General features: G+C 36.9%; 1 protein-coding gene across 5 annotated transcripts in view; it reads left to right on the forward strand.

Annotated features, from left to right (window-relative positions):
- The window catches only part of LOC122218268 (cytochrome c oxidase subunit 7B2, mitochondrial), a 165976-nt gene that overhangs the window by 88000 nt on the left and 53943 nt on the right, over nucleotides 1–24033 (forward strand). Inside the window, exon 4 of one of the 5 annotated variants that reach the window (XM_042936474.1) lies at nucleotides 20204–20287. The exons of the other annotated variants lie outside the window; for them this stretch is intronic. The gene's annotated coding sequence lies outside the window, so the exon portion shown is untranslated. The remainder of the gene's footprint in view (nucleotides 1–20203; nucleotides 20288–24033) is intronic. 5 annotated transcript variants of the gene reach the window in all.

The raw sequence follows: 24033 nt of genomic DNA on the forward strand, positions 1-24033 counted from the left end.
CTATGTCTCCAGACCCTCAGGGGCTTCACAGTATTAAAACTGGCCCATATTTAGCCTTTAGAAATTATTTAAATTTTTCTAGCTGAAAATCTTACTAGCACTTATGGCATATAGTAATATCTGTACCAGGTAAGCAAATGTTGGTCTTGTTTCTCCTTGTAAGCCATCTGTTCCCTTCCAGATTTTGAATTAGTTGTTTGTTTGAAACCTCATTTCTCTTATGGGTTAAAGAAAATTGTTAATTTGCTGTTTGTCTAATTTTTATTTTGTTTTTGTTATGTAAGAGTGAGTCTCTGTAGATCTCTAAGCTATTTTTTTAATATATTAGTGTATTCAGTTATCTTATTATTTATGTCTACATTCATGAACACTCTTCTTACCTAGTTTTAAGAGTCTGGGTTTTGCCAGGCCTATGAAATAAGTTGGTAGCATCATTTCTTTCTCTGTAGGAATTAATTGTAGGTATTATTTGTGTTTTTAAAAACTTGATACAATTATAAAAACATCTAGGACTTTTTTTTTTTTTTTTCTTTTTTTTTTTTTTTTTTTTTTTATTATTATTTATTTATTTATTTATTTATTTTTTTTAATATATGAAATTTCTGTCAAATTGGTTTCCATACAACACCCAGTGCTCATCCCAAAAGGTGCCCTCCTCAATACCCATCACCCACCCTGCCCTCCCTCCCACCCTGCCCTCCCTCCCACCCCCCATCAACCCTCAGTTTGTTCTCAGTTTTTAACAGTCTCTTATGCTTTGGCTCTCTCCCACTCTAACCTCTTTTTTTTTTTTTTTTTTTTTTTTTCCTTCCCCTCCCCCATGGGTTTCTGTTATGTTTCTCAGGATCCACATAAGAGTGAAACCATATGGTATCTGTCTTTCTCTGTATGGCTTATTTCACTTAGCATCACACTCTCCAGTTCCATCCATGTTGCTACAAAAGGCCATATTTCATTTTTTCTCATTGCCACGTAGTATTCCATTGTGTATATAAACCACAATTTCTTTATCCATTCATCAGTTGATGGACATTTAGGCTCTTTCCATAATTTGGCTATTGTTGAGAGTGCCGCTATAAACATTGGGGTACAGGTGCCCCTATGCATCAGTACTCCTGTATCCCTTGGATAAATTCCTAGCAGTGCTATTGCTGGGTCATAGGGTAGGTCTATTTTTAATTTTCTGAGGAACCTCCACACTGCTTTCCAGAGCGGCTGCACCAATTTGCATTCCCACCAACAGTGCAAGAGGGTTCCTGTTTCTCCACATCCTCTCCAGCATCTATAGTCTCCTGATTTCTTCATTTTGGCCACTCTGACTGGCGTGAGGTGGTATCTGAGCGTGGTTTTGATTTGTATTTCCCTGATAAGGAGCGACGTTGAACATCTTTTCATGTGCCTGTTGGCCATCCGGATGTCTTCTTTAGAGAAGTGTCTATTCATGTTTTCTGCCCATTTCTTCACTGGGTTATTTGTTTTTCGGGTGTGGAGTTTGATGAGCTCTTTATAGATTTTGGATACTAGCCCTTTGTCCGATGTGTCATTTGCAAATATCTTTTCCCATTCCGTTGGTTGCCTTTTAGTTTTGTTGGTTGTTTCCTTTGCTGTGCAGAAGCTTTTTATCTTCATAAGGTCCCAGTAATTCACTTTTGCTTTTAATTCCCTTGCCTTTGGGGATGTGCCGAGTAAGAGATTGCTACGGCTGAGGTCAGAGAGGTCTTTTCCTGCTTTCTCCTCTAAGGTTTTGATGGTTTCCTGTCTCACATTCAGGTCCTTTATCCATTTTGAGTTTATTTTTGTGAATGGTGTGAGAAGGTGGTCTAGTTTCAACCTTCTGCATGTTGCTGTCCAGTTCTCCCAGCACCATTTGTTAAAGAGACTGTCTTTTTTCCATTGGATGTTCTTTCCTGCTTTGTCAAAGATGAGTTGGCCATACATTTGTGGGTCTAGTTCTGGTGTTTCTATTCTATTCCATTGGTCTATGTGACTGTTTTTATGCCAATACCATGCTGTCTTGATGATGACAGCTTTGTAGTAGAGGCTAAAGTCTGGGATTGTGATGCCTCCTGCTTTGGTCTTCTTCTTCAAAATTACTTTGGCTATTCGGGGCCTTTTGTGGTTCCATATGAATTTTAGGATTGCTTGTTCTAGTTTCGAGAAGAATGCTGGTGCAATTTTGATTGGGATTGCATTGAATGTGTAGATAGCTTTGGGTAGTATTGACATTTTGACAATATTTATCCTTCCAATCCATGAGCAGGGAATGTCTTTCCATTTCTTTATATCTTCTTCAATTACCTGCATAAGCTTTCTATAGTTTTCAGCATACAGATCTTTTACATCTTTGGTTAGATTTATTCCTAGGTATTTTATGCTTCTTGGTGCAATTGTGAATGGGATCAGTTTCTTCATTTGTCTTTCTGTTGCTTCATTGTTAGTGTATAAGAATGCAACTGATTTCTGCACATTGATTTTGTATCCTGCAACTTTGCTGAATTCATGTATCAGTTCTAGCAGACTTCTGGTGGAGTCTATCGGATTTTCCATGTATAATATCATGTCATCTGCAAAAAGCGAAAGCTTGACTTCATCTTTGCCAATTTTGATGCCTTTGATTTCCTTTTGTTGTCTGATTGCTGATGCTAGAACTTCCAGCACTATATTAAACAGCAGCGGTGACAGTGGGCATCCCTGTCGTGTTCCTGATCTCAGGGAAAAAGCTCTCAGTTTTTCCCCGTTGAGGATGATGTTAGCTGTGGGCTTTTCATAAATGGCCTTTATGATCTTTAAGTATGTTCCTTCTATCCCGACTTTCTCAAGGGTTTTTATTAAGAAAGGGTGCTGGATTTTGTCAAAGGCCTTTTCTGCATCGATTGACAGGATCATATGGTTCTTCTCTTTTTTTTTGTTAATGTGATGTATCACGTTGATCGATTTGCGAATGTTGAACCAGCCCTGCATCCCAGGAATGAATCCCACTTGATCATGGTGAATAATTCTTTTTATATGCTGTTGAATTCGATTTGCTAGTATCTTATTAAGAATTTTTGCATCCATATTCATCAGGGATATTGGCCTGTAGTTCTCTTTTTTTACTGGGTCTCTGTCTGGTTTAGGAATCAAAGTAATACTGGCTTCATAGAATGAGTCTGGAAGTTTTCCTTCCCTTTCTATTTCTTGGAATAGCTTGAGAAGGATAGGTATTATCTCTGCTTTAAATGTCTGGTAGAACTCCCCTGGGAAGCCATCTGGTCCTGGACTCTTATTTGTTGGGAGATTTTTGATAACCGATTCAATTTCTTCGCTGGTTATGGGTCTGTTCAAGCTTTCTATTTCCTCCTGATTGAGTTTTGGAAGAGTGTGGGTGTTTAGAAATTTGTCCATTTCTTCCAGGTTGTCCAATTTGCTGGCATATAATTTTTCATAGTATTCCCTGATAATTGTTTGTATCTCTGAGGGATTGGTTGTAATTATTCCATTTTCATTCATGATTTTATCTATTTGGGTCATCTCCCTTTTCTTTTTGAGAAGCCTGGCTAGAGGTTTGTCAATTTTGTTTATTTTTTCAAAAAACCAACTCTTGGTTTCGTTGATCTGCTCTACAGTTTTTTTAGATTCTATATTGTTTATTTCTGCTCTGATCTTTATTATTTCTCTTCTTCTGCTGGGTTTAGGCTGCCTTTGCTGTTCTGCTTCTATTTCCTTTAGGTGTGCTGTTAGATTTTGTATTTGGGATTTTTCTTGTTTCTTGAGATAGGCCTGGATTGCAATGTATTTTCCTCTCAGGACTGCCTTCGCTGCATCCCAAAGCGTTTGGATTGTTGTATTTTCATTTTCGTTTGTTTCCATATATGTTTTAATTTCTTCTCTAATTGCCTGGTTGACCCACTCATTCGTTAGTAGGGTGTTCTTTAACCTCCATGCTTTTGGAGGTTTTCCAGACTTTTTCCTGTGGTTGATTTCAAGCTTCATAGCATTGTGGTCTGAAAGTATGCATGGTATAATTTCAATTCTTGTAAACTTATGAAGGGCTGTTTTGTGACCCAGTATATGATCTATCTTGGAGAATGTTCCATGTGCACTCGAGAAGAAAGTATATTCTGTTGCTTTGGGATGCAGAGTTCTAAATATATCTGTCAAGTCCATCTGATCCAATGTATCATTCAGGGCCCTTGTTTCTTTATTGACTGTGTGTCTAGATGATCTATCCATTTCTGTAAGTGGGGTGTTAAAGTCCCCTGCAATGACCACATTCTTATCAATAAGGTTGCTTATGTTTATGAGTAATTGTTTTATATATCTGGGGGCTCGGGTATTTGGCGCATAGACATTTATAATAGTTAGCTCTTCCTGGTGGATAGACCCTGTGATTATTATATAATGCCCTTCTTCATCTCTTGTTACAGCCTTTAATTTAAAGTCTAGTTTGTCTGATATAAGTATGGCTACTCCAGCTTTCTTTTGGCTTCCAGTGGCATGATAAATAGTTCTCCATCCCCTCACTCTCAATCTAAAGGTGTCCTCAGATCTAAAATGAGTCTCTTGTAGACAGCAAATAGATGGGTCTTGTTTTTTTATCCATTCTGATACCCTATGTCTTTTAGTTGGCGCATTTAATCCATTTACATTCAGTGTTATTATAGAAAGATATGGGTTTAGAGTCATTGTGATGTCTGTATGTTTTATGCTTGTAGTGATGTCTCTGGTACTTTGTCTCACAGGATCCCCCTTAGGATCTCTTGTAGGGCTGGTTTCGTGGTGACAAATTCCTTCAGTTTTTGTTTGTTTGGGAAGACCTTTATCTCTCCTTCTATTCTAAATGACAGACTTGCTGGATAAAGGATTCTCGGCTGCATATTTTTTCTGTTTAGCACACTGTAGATATCGTGCCAAGCCTTTCTGGCCTGCCAAGTTTCAAAGGAGAGATCAGTCACGAGTCTTATAGGTCTCCCTTTATATGTGAGGGCACGTTTATCCCTTGCTGCTTTCAGAATTTTCTCTTTATCCTTGTATTTTGCCAGTTTCACTATGATATGTCGTGCAGAAGATCGATTCAAGTTACGTCTGAAGGGAGTTCTCTGTGCCTCTTGGATTTCAATGCCTTTTTCCTTCCCCAGTTCAGGGAAGTTCTCAGCTATAATTTGTTCAAGTACCCCTTCAGCACCCTTCCCTCTCTCTTCCTCCTCTGGGATACCAATTATGCGTATATTATTTTTTTTTAGTGTATCACTTAGTTCTCTAATTTTCCCCTCATACTCCTGGATTTTTTTATCTCTCTTTCTTTCAGCTTCCTCTTTCTCCATAACTTTATCTTCTAGTTCACCTATTCTCTCCTCTGCCTCTTCAAGCCGAGCCATCGTGGATTCCATTTTGTTTTGCAATTCGTTTAAAGCGTTTTTCAACTCCTCGTGACTGTTCCTTAGTCCCTCGATCTTTGTGGCAAGAGATTCTCTGCTGTCCTGTATACTGTTTTCAAGCCCAGCGATTAATTTTATGACTATTATTCTAAATTCACTTTCTGTTATATTATTTAAATCCTTTTTGATCAGTTCATTAGCTGTTGTTATTTCCTGGAGATTCTTCTGAGGGGAATTCTTCCGTTTGGTCATTTTGGAGAGTCCCTGGCGTGGTGAGGACCTGCAGTGCACTTCCCCTGTGCTGTGGTGTATAACTGGAGTTAGTGGGCGGGGCCGCAGTCCGACCCGATGTCTGCCCCCAGCCCACTGCTGGGGCCACAGTCAGACTGGTGTGTGTCTTCTCTTCCCCTCTCCTAGGGGCGGGATTCACTGTGGGGTGGCGTGTCCCGTCTGGGCTACTTGCACACTGCCAGGCTTGTGTTGCTGGGGATCTGGCGTATTAGCTGGGGTGGGTAGGCAAGGTGCACGGGGGCTGGAGGGGCAGGCTTAGCTCGCTTCTCCTTAGGTGATCCACTTCAGGAGGAGCCCTGTGGCAGCGGGAGGGAGTCAGATCCGCTGCCGGAGGTTTGGCTCCGCAGAAGCACAGAGTTGGGTGTTTGCGCGGAGCGAGCAAGTTCCCTGGCAGGAACTGGTTCCCTTTGGGATTTTGGCTGGGGGATGGGCGGGGGAGATGGCGCTGGTGAGCGCCTTTGTTCCCCGCGAAGCTGAGCTCTGCCGTCCGGGGGCTCAGCAGCTCTCCCTCCCTTTGTCCTCCAGCCTTCCCGCTTTCCGAGCAGAGCTGTTAACTTCTGACCTCCCAGACGCTAAGTCGCGCTTGCTGTCGGAACACAGTCCGTCCGGCCCCTCCGCTTTTGCCAGCCAGACTCGGGGGCTCTGCTTGGCCGGCGAGCCGCCCCTCCGCCCCGGCTCCCTCCCGCCAGTCCGTGGAGCGCGCACCGCCTCGCCGCCCTTCCTACCCTCTTCCGTGGGCCTCTGGTCTGCGCTTGACTCCGGAGACTCCCTTCTGTTAATCCTCTGGCGGTTTTCTGGGTTCTTTAGGCAGGTGTAGGTGGAATCTAAGTGATCGGCAGGACGCGCTGTGAGCCCCGCGTCCTCCTACGCCGCCATCTTCCCGGATCCTCTAGGACTTTTTATGTTTTGGTAAAGGAAGGCAGTTCTTTTAATAAAATTTAATTTTGTTTGTTTATTTCTTTTATTTAGTTAATTTTACTCTTTCTGAGCCAAATTGGCATGGTGCTACTATTTTTATGTCTGTGACAATGGGTGAGCAAAAATTCATCTAGCTCATGTGAGAGAGAAAAAAATACACAAACATACTTCTCCTTACTTTATGTACCATAGTCTTCTGCTGACCTCTACATACTTTCTGTTATTTTTTGTCTCCCTATGGGTATCTCACAGTTTTTATATTGTATTCTGGGCTCTTTTAGTCATACCATCTCACTTTTGAAACATACCCCATATGTTGGTTTTGTGGAAGGGATCCAATTCATGTTAGTGCATTGCTTTCAGAACAGGAATTCCCAGTATTTTCTATTAAAAGCAGTTGAATAAATTGAATTCTTAAAGTGTATTCAACACTTCGAAGCTATGTTGGCAATGTAAGAGAGACATTACAGCATGGTTTCTGTTTCCTAGGCTTATTTATAGTATAGTTAATCAACAGAGACTCTAATATTTCATTATAATCCGAAGTATTTGACAGTGATAATAAATATTTGTGACAATGATTATTATTTAACTTCTATACTTGAATAACACTTCAGAGTTTATACAGCTTATATTCATTATTCAATTTAAGTCTCCTTAAAAGTGTGATATAAGAATTGTGGTCCACATATCCAAGAGTAGGGAACTTGATGGTTAGAGGAATTAAATGATGTGCTTAATACCAAAAAGTAAATGGTAGAACTACCACTATGTCCGTGTATTCCAAATCCAGTTCTTGCATCACTGAAAACACTGCCGCATGTGATCACTCTTACTTGCCTGTTCTATTGTCTTGTGTCCTAATTCACAGCTAGGCTGTACCACATAGAGTCAAATATTTAAGGTTAATTTGGGATTCAGTGAAAACTTCAAAGAATATTACTGCCAAATAGAGTTCATGTTTTTTTTTTTTTCTGGAAAAGTAATTTCTGTCAAAAGTAATTATCTCTGCTATCTAATATTCTTTTCTTTGATGAGAGTGACTGAATTATTTCTGGTGCATTTTTCAAAATGCCTCTTATGGCTTTTACTTCATGACTTCCTACTGAATTTATATGGCACCTTGTTTAAAAATAATTAATTGAAAATCTATATTTGAGTTGAATTCAGAGTAGAAGAGCTTCAACTAGAACAACCAAGTGTGAAACTCAGGGGTGTGTTTTAACTAAGCAAAGTCAGCATAAGGCAGTAGGACTAATTTTAGTATGCATAAAGCCCAACTGAAGAATCAGTTAAAACTCAGATGCCTAGGCTTCAACTGTAATAATTCCAAATTTTCAAATTTTTAACCTCTACTTTAGATTGGATTACTTTCTGAGATATACTGCCCAACTGCTGTTACGTGTTAGCAATAGCAAGTCATGAGATTAGAGTTATTCCAGTCTGAATACTTAGTAATAGTAATACCTTGCAGAATTGGTGCAGCTGCCTGTGGAGATGAAGACAGTTAATTGAAAAGTCTGAAATTTGGCCTTGATCATCCTAATCCCTATTTGGGAGTGGGGGGACTGTCACCACTCTGCTTTGCTTTAGTATTTAACCATTGTTTGTAATTTTCATTCATTGCTTTTATTGATTTATCTGCTTCTGGACTGTAAGCTTCCTGAGAGTGAGGTGTTCGTGTGCTATTTTACTTATTTTACTTCCAGCCTTTAGCATAGGTGCTTAATACATCTGTGTAGAAAGAATGTAGTTGTGACGTTGAAGTGATAACATAAAAAAGGATTTTGGTGAATAAAGGTGGATTGGAAAGTTCTCCAAATCAAATTTATCTCCAGTTCACAATTTTTTTCCTGTGGAAGTTGGCCACTTAATAATCCCTGCTATATAAGAAACTCTATCTCTTGTTAGTCAAGAAATGCTAACATGTTTTTTTAAAGGCCTTGTTTTTAACAAGGGCAAAATTTAAGGTGACTGTGAACATGTCAGCATGACTGAAAATATTGTATTTATTCAGTCACTCATTAAAAAATATCTTGAGCCCCTATAATATATAAAGCACCACATGTTACATTAATAAGTAGAAATAGTGATCCTTCATTCTTGAAATTTATCATATTTGGGAAGAAAGACAGTCAAAGGAGTACTTAAAGTGGGTACTTTCTGAAACTTTGGCATGTCTGAAGTAGCACAAGAACAGAGGCTCTGCATTTATGGCACAGATAAGACAGATACACCATCTGGGGTACATTTCATACACGTGACAACACATATGTATGCCATGTCAAAGGCCTCTGATCATAGTCATGAGCACATTCTGTGTATTTATTTCTTTATTACATTGAAAGATGCTTGAAGTCTAGGAGTCTGTCTTCTATGTTCATGTATTCTTTACAGAGTTCATTGCAATATTCTGAACAAGTGAACCTCTAATAAAAAAAAATTGACAGACTGACCTTTCCAACCTCCTGCTGGATGTGCAAAAGATTAATAAGCTAGTTAATTCAATAATGGTTGCTGAGTATATACAGGAGCATTGAATAATTGAGAATTGACATGTGATTTTTTTCTTTACTCGTCCTTTCTTGTCCAACCATCCTGGATATTTTTAACAGTCCATCCACTGGCATGGATGCCAGTGTGTTTCTCTTTGTAACCAGGGTATAATAAGACTCACTAGAAGCCACTGCACGGTATTTTGGTAAGAAATCTCTCTTTTGCAATTTTGAATGTTTCTGAAATTTAAATTTCTAATCAGTTCATTTTCTAAGTTCTGCTGAGAAATGCGTAGGTTCAAAGAGTTATTCAAACGTCTCATATACAAAGCAAGTTCTGAAGCTGAGGGAGAAAATGTGTTTGAAGAGGGTCTCAGTAGGGCGACCCTCCAACTCTTCTCAATACCAACACTCTGATCTACTAAGATGATTAGAGAATCTGTTCTTCTTTCAGCTGCCCCAGTTTGAGGCTTTTCCCCATCTCCTCTGATTTCTTTAAATTTCATTGAGCCTGACTTTGCAACCAGACTCTTAAGTCTGTTCGTGCTATTTTTGCTTTAACTTCATCGTGTTTCCTCAAGAGGGAAAAGTATTTCAGAAAGTGCTATTTACTCCGTGACCTAGGATTATGCTTTCATTATGTAATTATTCAGAATGTTTAGAGCCAGTAGTTAGATAGCAAATTAAAGTTGTCCAACTAAAGAATGTCTGAGAAAGTAAGAAAAAAGGTATAGTGAAAATGTCAATATTCAGATCATACTAGAGTTTATTCAGCATGTTATAATGGAGAGGTCTGGGGGGACCGATGGGCTAAAATGTGCACCTGGCTTGGCTTTTGACCCTGTAGCTGTACTTAAATCCCCAGATCCTTAACTTTGTCATCAATAGAAAGAAGGAAGATGATTCTGCCTCTATCACAAATTGTTGTTAGAATGGAATAAAGTAATCCATACAAATCATTTAGCAGATTGATAAACATTTCACTTGTTAGTTCTTTTCTAATTCTTTCTATCGTCCGTCAGACAACAGAAAAAATAGGGATACAGTCGTGCTATTGTAATAGTGTTGTATGGTAACAGATGGTAACTACACTTATGAGCATAGCATAAGATAGAGAATTGTTGAATCACTATATTGTACACCTGAAACTAACGTAACATTGTTTTTCAGCTATACTAAAATAATAAAGAAAGAAAGAAAGAAAGAAAGAAAGAAAGAAAGAAAGAAAGAAAGAACAAACGAACGAACGAACTTTTTAGGACAAAAGATAAGCCTTTTTAGAACAGCAAAGAAGAGTAACATGTTGTCAGTTAACCACCTGGTCTGTATAAAAGAAGTTTAAAATTCACTTGCTTGCCCTCCCTTCCCTTTCTTGTCTGTCTCTTCTTTTGACTTCCTCTCATACACTAACTGCTGCTTGAAAATACTGAGCTAAGATTGAATTACTCTTTCTCTCTATACTCTAAATCTAAAAGGCAAAATGAGGCAAAATCCCTAATCTAACTCCCATTTAAAAAAATTTCTGAGGTTCACAAACAAGCTACAGAGCATTCAAAGTAGGATCTCAGTCAATAAGTTGTGACAGTGCAGCAACTGCTTACTAACTAGATGCCTCTGACAGAGAGGTCTGCTTCTAGTCCACAGCCAGGGTTACAGTGTAAACAAATCCATGAGATCTGTAGTATTGTGCTCAAGTGAATACTATGAGATTTGTGAATTCTTTTCTATTATGCAGTAGATTACTTTCTGCTAGTGGATAAAATATTCTAATACAAATAGGATATTATTTTTGAATTAAATATTTTTGAAATTAAATCATATTATCAACATTCATTTGAGTTCCTACTATGTACAAGACTTTTGCTAGAAATTGCAGAAGATTTTAAAAAGATTCAGATACCAATCATGGTTATAAGGTGATTACAACATAGTGACAGGTATGATAACTATTAATTATAGTGCAGAGTAAGTCATTTTAAATGTTTCTCATAATGTGCTGTGAGAATTCAGAGAAGAATATGATCACTTCAGCTTGGATTTAAGGAAGGGTAGAAGTTTTGAAAAATGGTAGCATTTTAGATGCACATTAAAGTATAGAAGAGAGAAGAATAAATAGAATAAAGAAAGGGCATTTAGGCAAAGAAACAGCCTAAGCCAAGACCTGGAAGCCAGAGAAGAGGTTGTATGTATTAATAATGCCAAATAAATCCAGTATGCCTGAGACTTAAAGATAGAATATGGGTTAAGTTTTGACTGTATCGTTAAGGGCATTGAAGACCAAACTATAATTTGTTTCTTTCAGATGTATTCATGAATACAACAATTTTACATGCTGTTGTAAGTGTAGGATATAATCCCAATCTTGTATTCAGTATATATTTTATATATATTTTTTATTGTCAGATGGGCTGAAGATAGGTGACATTTGTGGAAGATATAAGGAGAACCTACATGTCTATTTCTTTGGATATCATCACGTTTTTCTTTTCAGTGAAATAGACTCTCATATTTTTAATTTATATCAAAATCTAACAGTCACGAGTCTCACTTTATTCCCACACATGAGAGAAGAGGAAAGTGTTAAGATCTTCTTGTGGTTTGATAAATCTTAGAGAAGTATTTCTAAAACAGAAATGTCAGTTTCACTATCACTATGAAATAAAGTGTTACCTACTTAGGGCAATTAATCTATATTACAAACATTATAGAGGTTAAACTTACTTTCACAGGGCATTGCAACATTCTGAGAAGCCCTGATATAATAATAATGCTTTGTTGAAATAACACTTCCAAGGACAGTTTTAATAATAGAAAATAAAAGGATTATATGTTTCCTCCAACCTGAATAAGAAAGTAAGATCTGTAAACTTCTTAATTCATCAGTTGAGCCGAACTGAGTCTACATTTCTCTGGTTGCAGGGAAAGGCAGGCATTCTTCTTCTTAATATGCTGAGGTTTCTTTTACTAGCAGTTGGGGCAGCCTTTTATTTCCATGGCTAAGTTCTGGAATTTTCTTGGTTAGCACTGAAGAGAGGCATGAGGAAGACAGATCTAAGGTGCACAAAATGTACAATATAAAAAGGGAAAGTCCATATTAGAATTATTAATAAGAAGGGTTGTTTATCACATTGCAGGCCATAATGATGAATATGGCTATCATGAGTTCAACCTAAGTAGAGCCAACACAACATGAACTTAATAGACTTACAGATTTTGTTCATACTTACTTTATAACATTAATTGATAATAACTCTGTCATGTAGAAGAAGAGTTTAGCTTCAGCCCCAACTGGAGATAATTCGTATTTACTGTCTGAATAATGTGTATGCTTCTGAATGACATTTTCTCAAACCAAATCTAATTTCTTGGAACATACCAACAAAATGAAAGAATAATAGGATTGCTAGAATTTATTTTACCAACACATACAAATTCACTAACATATAAAATATTATGAGCACTCTAAGCAACCAAAACTAATGCTAATGTTTATTCAACAAAAGTATCCAGTGACAGTCAACTCATCAGAATTATACAGACATAAAAAGTGATGAATCTTGCAATATAATCTATGAAACCATTCATTGCCAAGAGCCTTATCATAACATATCATCATTCATTAGTATGAATTACAACTTTTACTTTATATACACACATATCTGTAAAGAAGTAAGGTTTTCTTTGATGCTTTTATTAAAAAATAGCTTATAGGTTTAATTCATTTCTTAAAGGAATTATGTTGTTTTACAAATGTTCTTCAGTTTGCACTCAGGTCAGCTGTGCATATAGTAATTTTTGTAAGAAGATGATTACATCTAGGAATGTCTACACTTAAAGAGACATTACAGACTACTTTTTCCAGGTTGATCCACCTAAAGGAAAGCAGATTCATGTATTAGCTTGCACAAGACAGCTTCTCCAGTGAACTGGGAAAAGCAAAATGGAAGTCTGGTTCTGAAATTGCAGCGCTACAAGTTTGATATCCAGTCATAGATCAAGAATTAGACAAATAAGAAGCATTTTTTAAAAGTTTGTCACATGACTGAAGAGGTATAATCAAATTGACCTCAAAATTCAGGTTCAGCTAATTATGTTTTTATAGTGATTGCTGACTGCTGACCAAAATCCATGTTCTACTTTTTCTGGTTATGGTGGTAGGCATTTGCCAACCTTTCTTGCAAATAGGAATTGGATATATCTGAATTCCAGCAAGTGGAATGAGAGCACAAGTGATACATGCCAGTTACAGACGTGAAAATGAAATAAAACTTCCATGTAAGTGCCTCCATGCCCATTGACCCTTTCGGTGACCTGGAATTCAGACTTTATTTTGCTTGAGGAAGTTAGACTCACCATTCACCTGCTTTTAAGTGAACAGAAATAAATTTCTAATGCATTTAACTCATGATATTTAGGAGTATATTTGTTACAACCATTAGGTTATTCTAACTTATAAATGTGTATAAATTTTTTATAAATTATTATAATAATTGGGTAAAATGCTATCCTGATATTGAAAATAGAGAGGCCACACAGTATGTGTCCCCATTTATTAAAAAGAACAGAAATCAAAACTTACTTATAATAATTATACAAAGAGATGGAAGAGAATTCCTTTTTTTTATTTTGCATCATATGGAAAGTCAATCATTAGCATTGTGATTTTACCTTTCATAAGTCATGTTTATTGTTACTTGACTTGGTTGGTTATATGAACATTAAATATTAGAATGGGGGTATTAAGGCATAGATACCTGTTACTATAAGCATGAATAAAAGGAGAAAGATTTAAAGGGTATATTTAGGGCCAGTACATTAAAAGCCAAGATGAATCCATGTAACATACAGTAGCAGCATAAAGATAAGATGAATACACAGTGACAAGAAGATAAATTTGAATCAAACAAGTATTTCTTATGAGGCAAATTAAACAGGCACAGACAATGCCTCTGAGATAGATGTGTGCGTATGTGCGTGCATGCACTCACACCTGTCCATATTGATTAAGCATATGTGGTCTGCCAAGAATTAGGAAGATGAAGAAAAAGAAAAAGACCTGGACCCCAGGTGATGAAATTACAAGGATATTCAAGATATTTCAGTAAAGGGCTTGTATGTCACCATCCCTTCAAATATTAGAGGTTACCTGGAGACATGGAAAGGTATTGTTTTTCCTTGTTTTAAAAGCAACATCTAATAGAAGCAGAAAGGAGTAAGAGTATATAAAAGATCATACTGATCTATGAAAATCCAAAAAATGGGGAGGAAAGGAGGACGTTGTAAACAGAACCAAGTAGGACAAAAAGAAGAGGGATACAGAAATGTTATAAAAATATTAGATTTGAAAATTTTTAAAATCTGTATTCAACTTCTAGATCTGTCATTTGTTAGCCACTTAACTTTGTATTTTACAAGCATTTTTAATTTTTTTTAATGTTTATTTTTGAGAGAGAGAGAAAGACAGACAGACAGACAGACAGACATAGTAGGAACAGGGGAGGGGCAGAGTGAGCAGGAGACACAGAATCCGAAGCAGGCTCCAGGCTCTGAGCTGTGAGCACAGAGCCAGATGCAGGGCTCAAACCCACAAACCATGAGATCATGACCTGAGCCAAAGTCAGATGCTTAACTGACTGAGCCACTCAAGCGCCCCTGTATTTTGCCAGTCTTAATTCTCATCTGTGAAAAAGGAATAAGAATTCTTTATGAATTTACCTTGCAGGATTGTAATATGGATAAACTGAGATAATAGATGTGAAAGAACTTTGCAATGTATAACATAGTCCCCATACACATAGTTTTTCTATAGAATATTCTTCAATATAGTGTTTTGAGTCTTTTTGTAAGGGCTGTATTGATATTTTCCTAACAGAGACCTCAAAAGTGCCACAAAGGTAAGATTAAGTAGGGAAGATATTTTAGAAAGTCTCATTCTGATATTTTCTTAAATGAGGGGATGGTGTAAGCTGTAATAAATACTTGACTTTCTTTGTGGACAGCCGTATTTCTTGGAAAGTAGAAAATGCAATGATGTAAAAGTCAGGCTGAATTTTTTCCACTGAGAGAGAACAGTTGTGCTGTAGAAGCACTACAAACATGTGTCCCGAGTTAGGAGAATAAAGACATGTACTGTGTTTGTAAGTACTACACATATTTGAGTGGGTCAGTGGGAGAAATTGTGAAGTTATGATTGTATAGCCTGCTACTCTTAAAGGAACATCGTCTCAAGACATATGGGAATCTTAAAAATATTGACTCTAATGAAATAAAATATTTGACAGAGAAGTCAGTAGCATGATAACTGGATCATGGTAACTGGACAGCAATCACTATTGAACTCAGATTTTTAGTAAAAGATCCAGAAAAAAAGCTGAAGGGAAGATCAGTTAACCACAGAGCATCTTGAAGGAATAACCAACAGAGCCCAGAATGAGCTATAATTTAATAAAAGTGCTAATCTAAGAAGGAGGGAATTTTATCTATAATAAAAAAGGTTGGACAGGATCCTAGCAAGGTACAGCTTTCATGATGTTAATATTTAAAAGCAAGAAGTCAGGCACACCGTGGTCTTATTTAAATGAAACCTTAAAAAAAACAAATTCCATCTTCTCTAAGAAGTAGAAAGTAGTTGAAACATAGAATCTCTTTAAATCCATGTAGGACATTTAAAGCCAGTAGGAAAAATTACTCCAAAGCAAGTAAGCAGATATAGGCACAATGAAAGATGAGACAAGCTGAAATAACTGAAAATGTTACAGTGTAGCTCAGAAGGTAATAAAACTTCCATCTCTACAAGTACTTAAGTAAAGGTTGTATTTTAGTCTCATTATTAATACTGTAACTTTAATAATAAAATAGAAGCTTGAGTTGGATTAATTCTAAATTCCCTACCAATGCTAAGATTCTGCAGTTGAAATTGAGACTAGGGTCAGCTTATTATAGAGTTGCCAAATTTGACAAGTAAAAATACAGGACATCTAGTTAAATTTGAATTTTAGATAAACAATGGGTAAATTTTTAGTATAAATATATTCCAAATATTTTATCTGGCAACATGACGCTTTTTTCCAGTGAATCTCTTATTTGGTTTTTGCTTTTTCTGGGGATATAAGGAATAGGCAATGAAAAAATTACCACCACAGCCCAAAACTGCTCAGAGACCTGACTTCAGGGGCTTTGCTAATAAGATTATTAAATGCTAGAATCCATAGACTTACAAGATTGAAAGGAAACCCTGTGTGACATCTGGTAAATCCCTTAATTTTAAGAGCAAAGTGAACAGTGTGGCTTTTCTAAGACAAAGTATGGCACAGAATTATTTGCCATAGTTACTAGTTGCTAAGCAAGTTTATGGCACCTCTTTTATTATAGGTGATTGAAAGCCATCTAAAGGTAATCCTTCCTATCTATGTGGGAGTGGAAGGTAGACTTCTCCAGGCACCATTTAGCTCTGGAAGCCTATTTTTAAGCCTTACCAGAATTCCCCTCAGATAAAATCCCTTCACAGTTTTATAGGACTAAGTTTTTCAGCTCATCAATTCCTGAAGTTCTAGTAACTTCCCTACAGATAGTTGTGGGGATAATTTAAGCAAGTCCTATATCCCTCCAATTTCCTTTTCCACAACTTTTCTACAAAATAACCCAAGCATGAGACACTTTGCAAATGTGACAGCCTAGTTTTCAGCCTTTTCTGTATTTAGAAACTCTTGTGGCTAACCTTTGGAGAACTAACTCAAAGTAGGCATCTCTCAAATAGATTTCAGTACTGTAGTTCATTCTTTATTGCTTGAATAATTTATATGAAATAGCATTAATGTTACTGGGGGGTGATCCCATGGCCTATAATTAGAGTTGTGTGTCCCCAAAAGGGCATTTTTTAAAACCTGCAAAATTCCTTATTCATGATTTTCTGAAAATTAGCACTTCTATAAAACCAGTGTTTGACATTCCTTGAAAGAAACTGTAGACACTAGTTAAATAAACAAGTTGTTTTCATATTGAAGGACACCTTCCAAGACATTTCATTACATACAACCTAATTTTCTTGTCTAGTCGTCTTTAAACTAGTGGACCTGCCCATGTAACAAGTAACCAAAACCCAAGCAATTATTTGGGCTCCTGGGATTCTGCTCCTCACCTAAACACTGGCCCTTTAGACTGACACACCTTCCTGGTTTTTTATAATCACACAAATAGAAACCACTGCAAACTGAATTCTCATTATAGAGGTACCTTCTATGCTGGTTGTTGCTATCAGGAGGTACTCTTAAAGTAGGAAAGAACTGTCTATAGGAAAGGGCTGTTTCTTCTCATATTAACATTGTGTCTGGAGCTTACTTTCGGAGAGGAAGTATACCTACTCCAGGCTGTAAAGACCTGTGCTTACAAGGGATACATTCAGAGCTTGAAGGAAATTTTGTGTAAGTCCCTCTAGCTTCCTGGCAAAAATCCCTGTACTTTTATGTTAAGGAAACAAGTTGGGAACTCAGAGGCACCAAGAGTAGTAGGTACTTAATTTGGAACCTGGATTGTTCTTCAGCTTTTTCACATTTACTCATTCTTAACTTACAGTGTCAGTGGGGTGATGAAGATTAGAAAAATCACCAAACTAGATTTGCAAGGCAAATCTAACATGATATGTGGGAGAACAATGACTCTTAGAGCATTTAAGATCTAATTTGGGTGACTTTGGTGCGAAATACTTCATTAAGGTTATATGATACTATTGGAGATTGTCAATACCTAATGAATCATACTGTCCTTGGTTTCCTTGAATCTGGAATGGGAGTAATTTATTTTCAGGATATCTTATAAAAATATTTGGTTCAAATAATATAGAAGTTATTTCAAGGACATCTTCTCTGGGTCAGTGTAGAACATTTGATTCTTGTTTAAACATGAGGGTGAAAGTCTTAGGCAATCTAATTGAGGAACTGGAATATTCTAAACAAAGTCGTTTCCATCCTAAAAGATCCCTGATCTGTCAAAGAGATTCTTACTACACAGGTTGAAACCTACTTTTGGAAGTTAATTAGGCATCTTTGTGATAAGATCTTAGGATCTTTGTAATAACGGAAATATTTGGGGGGGACTTAAGATGCTCTTTGGCTCTGTACCCATATGAACTATGTTACCGCATTTCACTGGTATACGCTAAAGGCAAAATTGAAAACAGCTGTGAATTTTAATACCATATTTTCTTGTAGTGTATAGTAAAGAATTGGGTAGATACCAGTAAGCATCACTGGACAAGCTGGAACTCACAGTTAGGAGAATCCCTTGTTCGGAATGCTTGGGCGAGACTGCAACTCTATGCTTCAAGGGTTTGGATTCCAGCAGAGACTCCCAACACCATTGTTTTCTTTAAATAGGTCAAATGTGAGAACACCCATGCATGGAAAGAAATGGGCAGTTTGGGTTTAGGTGCCAGCCATTTAGTTTGAGTGTTAGAAAACTAGCTGCCCAGCACTTTGAGATCTTGGGGGCCTTTGGGAGTTTAGTTTGGAAGAAAGAGAGCACTTGGTTCTAGCTAACTAACTGCAGATCAGCCTGGAGAAAGCTGCTGAGGTTATTCGCTAGACAGTTTTATACAATATGAAGCAAAAAAGGACAAATGGAAACCTGAAGGCCAGTCAAGATTCATGTACAGATCTTCTTTGTGCAAAATAATATTATTTTGTTAGGATTAGAATTATAATGTCATAAATATTTTCCATAACTATTTCTACTCAAAACTTGGGCAGTTAATGAGTACATAGTATTGGGCTACAGGCATTAACTCACTAAGGCTAAAATGAAGTACCCTCATGAAATGGACTGAAGTTCACATGGAACTCCACTCTTACTAAGAGGTTTTGGAAAAAATCGGGTAAGTCAGAATAGGCTAGCGCTGGCAACGAGAATCCACTCTTCTATCACTTGATAGAGGCATGTGATCAGGCACATGCCCAGAGCTCATCCAGTAGTGTTTACCCAGGAGACCCCACTGAGACTGTTAATATGTTGCTTTCTTTGGACAGATTGATCTCAGGAATGGTAAGAGACTAAGCTTGAAAGTGCCAGGATGATGGAGGGAACTAGAATAGGTATGGGCTGAACATAATTAGAACATATTAAAAGTTGGGATACCAAAGGCAGGAATATGGTTTGGGGTGAGTTGGATTGCCTTTGTCTGAGATGGCATGGCCTGGAACCGGGATACTGGTAGTGACAATGAAAAAGGAGCAACAATAAGACAAACAGCAATAATAAAGGAATGAATTAACCTATGTACCTAAATTTGAGTTTTGAAAACAAAGTGACCAAACTTACTGATCAAAAAATGTCATTCAAAATACTGCAAATGTTATATATATGAATAAAAAACTTAGAGGAGTCTGGCTTTTCAAGGGCTATTTAGCTGCCCCCCTGCAAATGAAATAAAACCATACATTTAAGGTACAAACTGTCAGTCATCTGCAGAGCCTAGCCTTAGGTCAAGGCTTAATAAACATTTACGAATAAGTTAATAGAATCACAACACACTAGGGCAGATAAATTGTTTATTCTAGTCCTGAAATTTCCATTTCCTGATTGTAAGCAGACGTTGTATAAAGATGTGCTTAGATGACAGATACCAAATTACACACTGTATACAATATAAACGTATACTTGATTTTAAGATGTGTCATTGTCTAAACCAATATATTTTTTGCTCTCTGTTTTAAACCTTGTAAAAAAAAGGTTTTTGATGGAAAATGTACAATAACCTTTATTTCTTTTAGTTATTACTAAGTGGCAATTCCAGAGAGACTCTCACTTTTCTCATGTTATTTTTAAAATTTCAAGAAGTGTCACCTACATTGGAAACAGTTGCTAAAACTAAACTTTCAGAATGCTAGTAGGATACACTTTAATTGGATCTATGAAAGTAATTCTCCAAAGAGCGTACCTCTGACCATTTTACAGAAACCAATTCCGGGTTTATGGAGGAAAAAGTGAAACATCGAAAAACTGGAAGTCTTCCCTTGCTCAGCTTAATGTTTGGAGAAAAGACTGAGAAATGAAGCTTTAGTAGTTCATTTGAGTGACAGTTTATTATTTTTCTTCCCTTGGGTTGGGTGAAATGTGATAATCCCATTGCATTGTATGTGTTTTCTCTAGTGTTGCAAGATCATGATACTATGAATGCCCTGAACAGTAAAATGCCCAGCAGAAATAGCTCACTTTAAGACTTCCTTACTAATGGTAAGCAGTGGTGGACGAATAAAATTGACACATAACTCAAAAGGATCTTTTCATTCAGTAAATAATTTCAGCATTCCTAGAGAATATAATTTTTAAAATCTATTTGTTTCGAGATTTTTTTTTAAGGGTTGTTTTTAACTAGCACTAACATTAACAAGTTTGGAGAGGAACAGTATTGATCTGTTCTAGGATTCACTAGCCTTGTTTACTGTTTACTTTGGATTTTCCTATACTTGAGTTTTGTCTGGTAGAAATGCAGGTAAACAATTGAATAGTGAAAGGAGAGGCAATCAAAAGAAGAAAAGTAAATGGCCTCAATAATCCATACCCTACCTAATCAACCTCCTAATTTTTGAGACTTGATTAGATTCACAGGCCGTGAAATGGAGTCCTGTTAAGGTTTTTAACTAAACCTCAATTTCGCTTCCTGGTAAAAAACTTTGTGAAGTTTAGAAACCAAATACTAAGTTAGAACACACCAGAGGTAACTTAGGACCCAAAGCAAAGAACAAGAAGATATTTTGGAAAACTAGCTGAATAAGCATGTTGCTTGTTACAAATGGTAGCCTTTACACCTAAGTCTCTCTACAATCCTGAGGATAAATAATTTTGTTTCACATCATTCATGTGCTGAGTTAAGTTAGGTCAGCAGTTTTCTGCTTTGCGCTAAGGTAGATAAAATCATGTTTTTCATAAATTTCTCATTTTCTGCAGCGTTTTATGAACCTGAAACAATATGAGCTTACTGTTAGTTTTGCTTTAATTATGTTTATCTTTTCGTAACTTTTAAAAATAAGTTTTATGTATTAATAATATATGTATATGTGTATAAATATATATACAAATAAACATATATATATGTATATATGGCAAGAATGAGATGTTTTATTCATTCTGGTGATTACAAGGATTTTAAAATTATCATTAAGGTTGAAGTATGCTGGCTAGAATTTTTTTTTAATTTCTAACTTATTTCAAATTTCTGACTCCTTGAAAATAACCATTTAATTTGGTACAGAGTTTTAAAATGACACATGAGCCCTAGACATTAACAAGTAGTGTGGTTTTAACAAGGTAAATCTTTTCAAGGTCATACAAATATTATTAGAACTCTCAAAAGGCAGTGTTTGCCTCGTATTGTCCTGTTATGTATAATGTTTTTATTCTGTCACAGAAATAAAATTGGTTTTTCAATTTAATTTTTTTAGTATTATATAATATTCATCATTTTTTGTTTTGTTGATTTAAATATAATTGTACTTTCTCTGACTGACTTAGCATAGTACTTCTATAGTTCCATTTACATCGTTGCATAAGACAAGATTTCATTCTTTTTTATGGCTTAGTAATATTCCATTGTGTATGTATGTGTGTGTGTGCCATGTCTTCTTTTTCCATTCATCAGTTGATGTACACTTGGGCTATTTCCATATTTTGGCTATTGTAGGTAATGCTGTTATAAACATCAGGGTTGCAGAGTCTGTATGTGGGATTTAAGAAACAAACAAATGAGCAAAGGGAAAAAAAAAAAGAGAGAGGGAGGCAAACCAAGAAATAGACTAACTATACAACAAACTGATAGTTACCAGAGGGGAGATGGATGGGGGGATGGTTATATAGATGACGGGCATTAAGGAACACACTTATGATGAACACCGGGTGTTGTATGGAAGTGTTGAATCACTATATTTATTGTATACCTGAAAGTAATAGTACACACTGTATGTTACTCATTGGAATTTAAATACAAATTTTAAAAAATTAAAAAAATTACCAAGTAAATAAATATAGTTGGACTGAATGTAAGTGACCGATGTTATAAACATGTAAAACTATGAATTTGGGGGCTTCTCTCCTGGTAGTTTGTTCTACAATGTTATTCTATGACTTTTCCCTTCACATTTCTTTCCTGGACTTCAGTTCATGCCATTTTCAAATCCACATACCTGGCTCAATTTGTGGAAAGCCTCGTTCCCTGAAGTCTTGAGCTTCAAGCAAGATAGCCATAGAATGAAGAGTTGGTGTCATATTTAATAATATTGTATGGTGCACTTAAAGATTTGCTAACAGGGTAGATCTAATGTAAAATGTTGTTACCACAATTAAAAGAAACAGGAGAGAGATATTGAAAAAAAAAGAGTTGGGGATCCCAGGCCCCATACTTCAGAACTAAAAGCCATCCAAGAGAAGTGGAGTGAGGGAGGAGACACTTCAGGTGGTGAGATTACATGGGTGTTCGGGAACTAGGTGAGTAGAAACCACCAAAACTAGAATTGACTGAAGCCCCAGGAAAGAAAATAGGGAGAACACAGAGTATTAAAACCAAGGCAGGGTGTGGGAGTAATTTCAGAATTCATCTGTAGCCTCCTCGCAGGTTAATGAAGTGCTGCCGAGCAGGTGCTGAGGTCTTCGTGTATCAGAGTCTGCCAGACACTGATTCTCATTCTAGACATTTGGTCTTCAGTAAAGGCTCTTCATTGTCCTCCAAGTTACAATTAATATGTTCCCTCAATATTTTGCAGTATCCCCATTTTATTCTTACTCTCTAATTCCATTCAGTAAAGTGTGCCAAGCATTCTGCTAGGAAATTCCTTATCAGTCTTTATTAAATCTCCTGTTCCCTCCTAAAATCACACAAGGACAATTTGCAATGATGAAGAGGTGGAAGATGGCACTGACTGTTTCCTCTGCCATGGTTGTTTGTGTGTTGTTTTTTTATATTAAATATAATTTATTATCAAATTGGTTTCCATACAACACCCAGTGTTCATCCCAACAGGTGCCCTCCTCAATGCCCATCACCCACTTTCCCCTTCCCCACCTCCCATCAACCCTCAGTTTGTTCTCAGTCCTTCAGAGTCTCTTATGGTTTGCCTCCCTCCCTCTCTGTAACTTTTTTTCCCCCTTCCTCTCCCCACTGGTCTTCTGTTAAGTTTCTTGGGATCCACATATGAGTGAAAACATATGGTATCTGTCTTTCTCTGCCTGACTTATTTCACTTAGCATAATACCCTCCAGTTCCATCGACATTGCTACAAATGGCCAGATTTCATTCTTTCTCATTACCGAGTAGTATTCCATTGTATATATAAACCACATCTTCTTTATCCATTCATCATTTGATGGACGTTTAGGCTCTTTCCACAATTTGGCTGTTGTTGAAAGCACTGCTAAAAACATTGGGGTGCATGTGCCCCTATGCATCAGCACTCTCGTATCCCTTGGGTAAATTCATAGCAGTGCTATTGCTGGGTCATAGGGTAGGTCTATTTTTAATTTTTTGAGGAACCTCCACACTGTCTTCCAGAGCTGCTGCACCAGTTTGCATTCCTACCAACAGCGCAAGAGGGTTCCTGTTTCTCCACCTCCTCTCCAGCATCTATAGTCTCCTGATTTTTTCATTTTAGCCACTCTGACTGCCGTGAGGTGGTATCTCAGCATGGTTTTGATTAGTATTTCTCTTTTTGATTTGTATTTCCCTGACGAGGAGTGACATTGAGCATCTTTTCATGTGTCTGTTGGCCCTCTGGATGTCTTCTTTAGAAAAGTGTCTGTTCATGTCTTCTACCCATTTCTTCACTGGATTATTTGTTTTTCGGGTGTGGAGTTTGGTGAGTTCTTTATAGATTTTGGATAGTAGCCCTTTATCTGACATGTCATTTGCAAATATCTTTTCCCATTCTGTTGGTTGCCTTTTAGTTTTGTTGATTGTTTTCTTTGCAGTTCAGAAGCTTTTTAGCTTGATG

The sequence above is a fragment of the Panthera leo genome, chromosome B1 (genome assembly GCF_018350215.1).
Source record: "Panthera leo isolate Ple1 chromosome B1, P.leo_Ple1_pat1.1, whole genome shotgun sequence".
NCBI classification, from domain to species: domain Eukaryota; kingdom Metazoa; phylum Chordata; class Mammalia; order Carnivora; family Felidae; genus Panthera; species Panthera leo.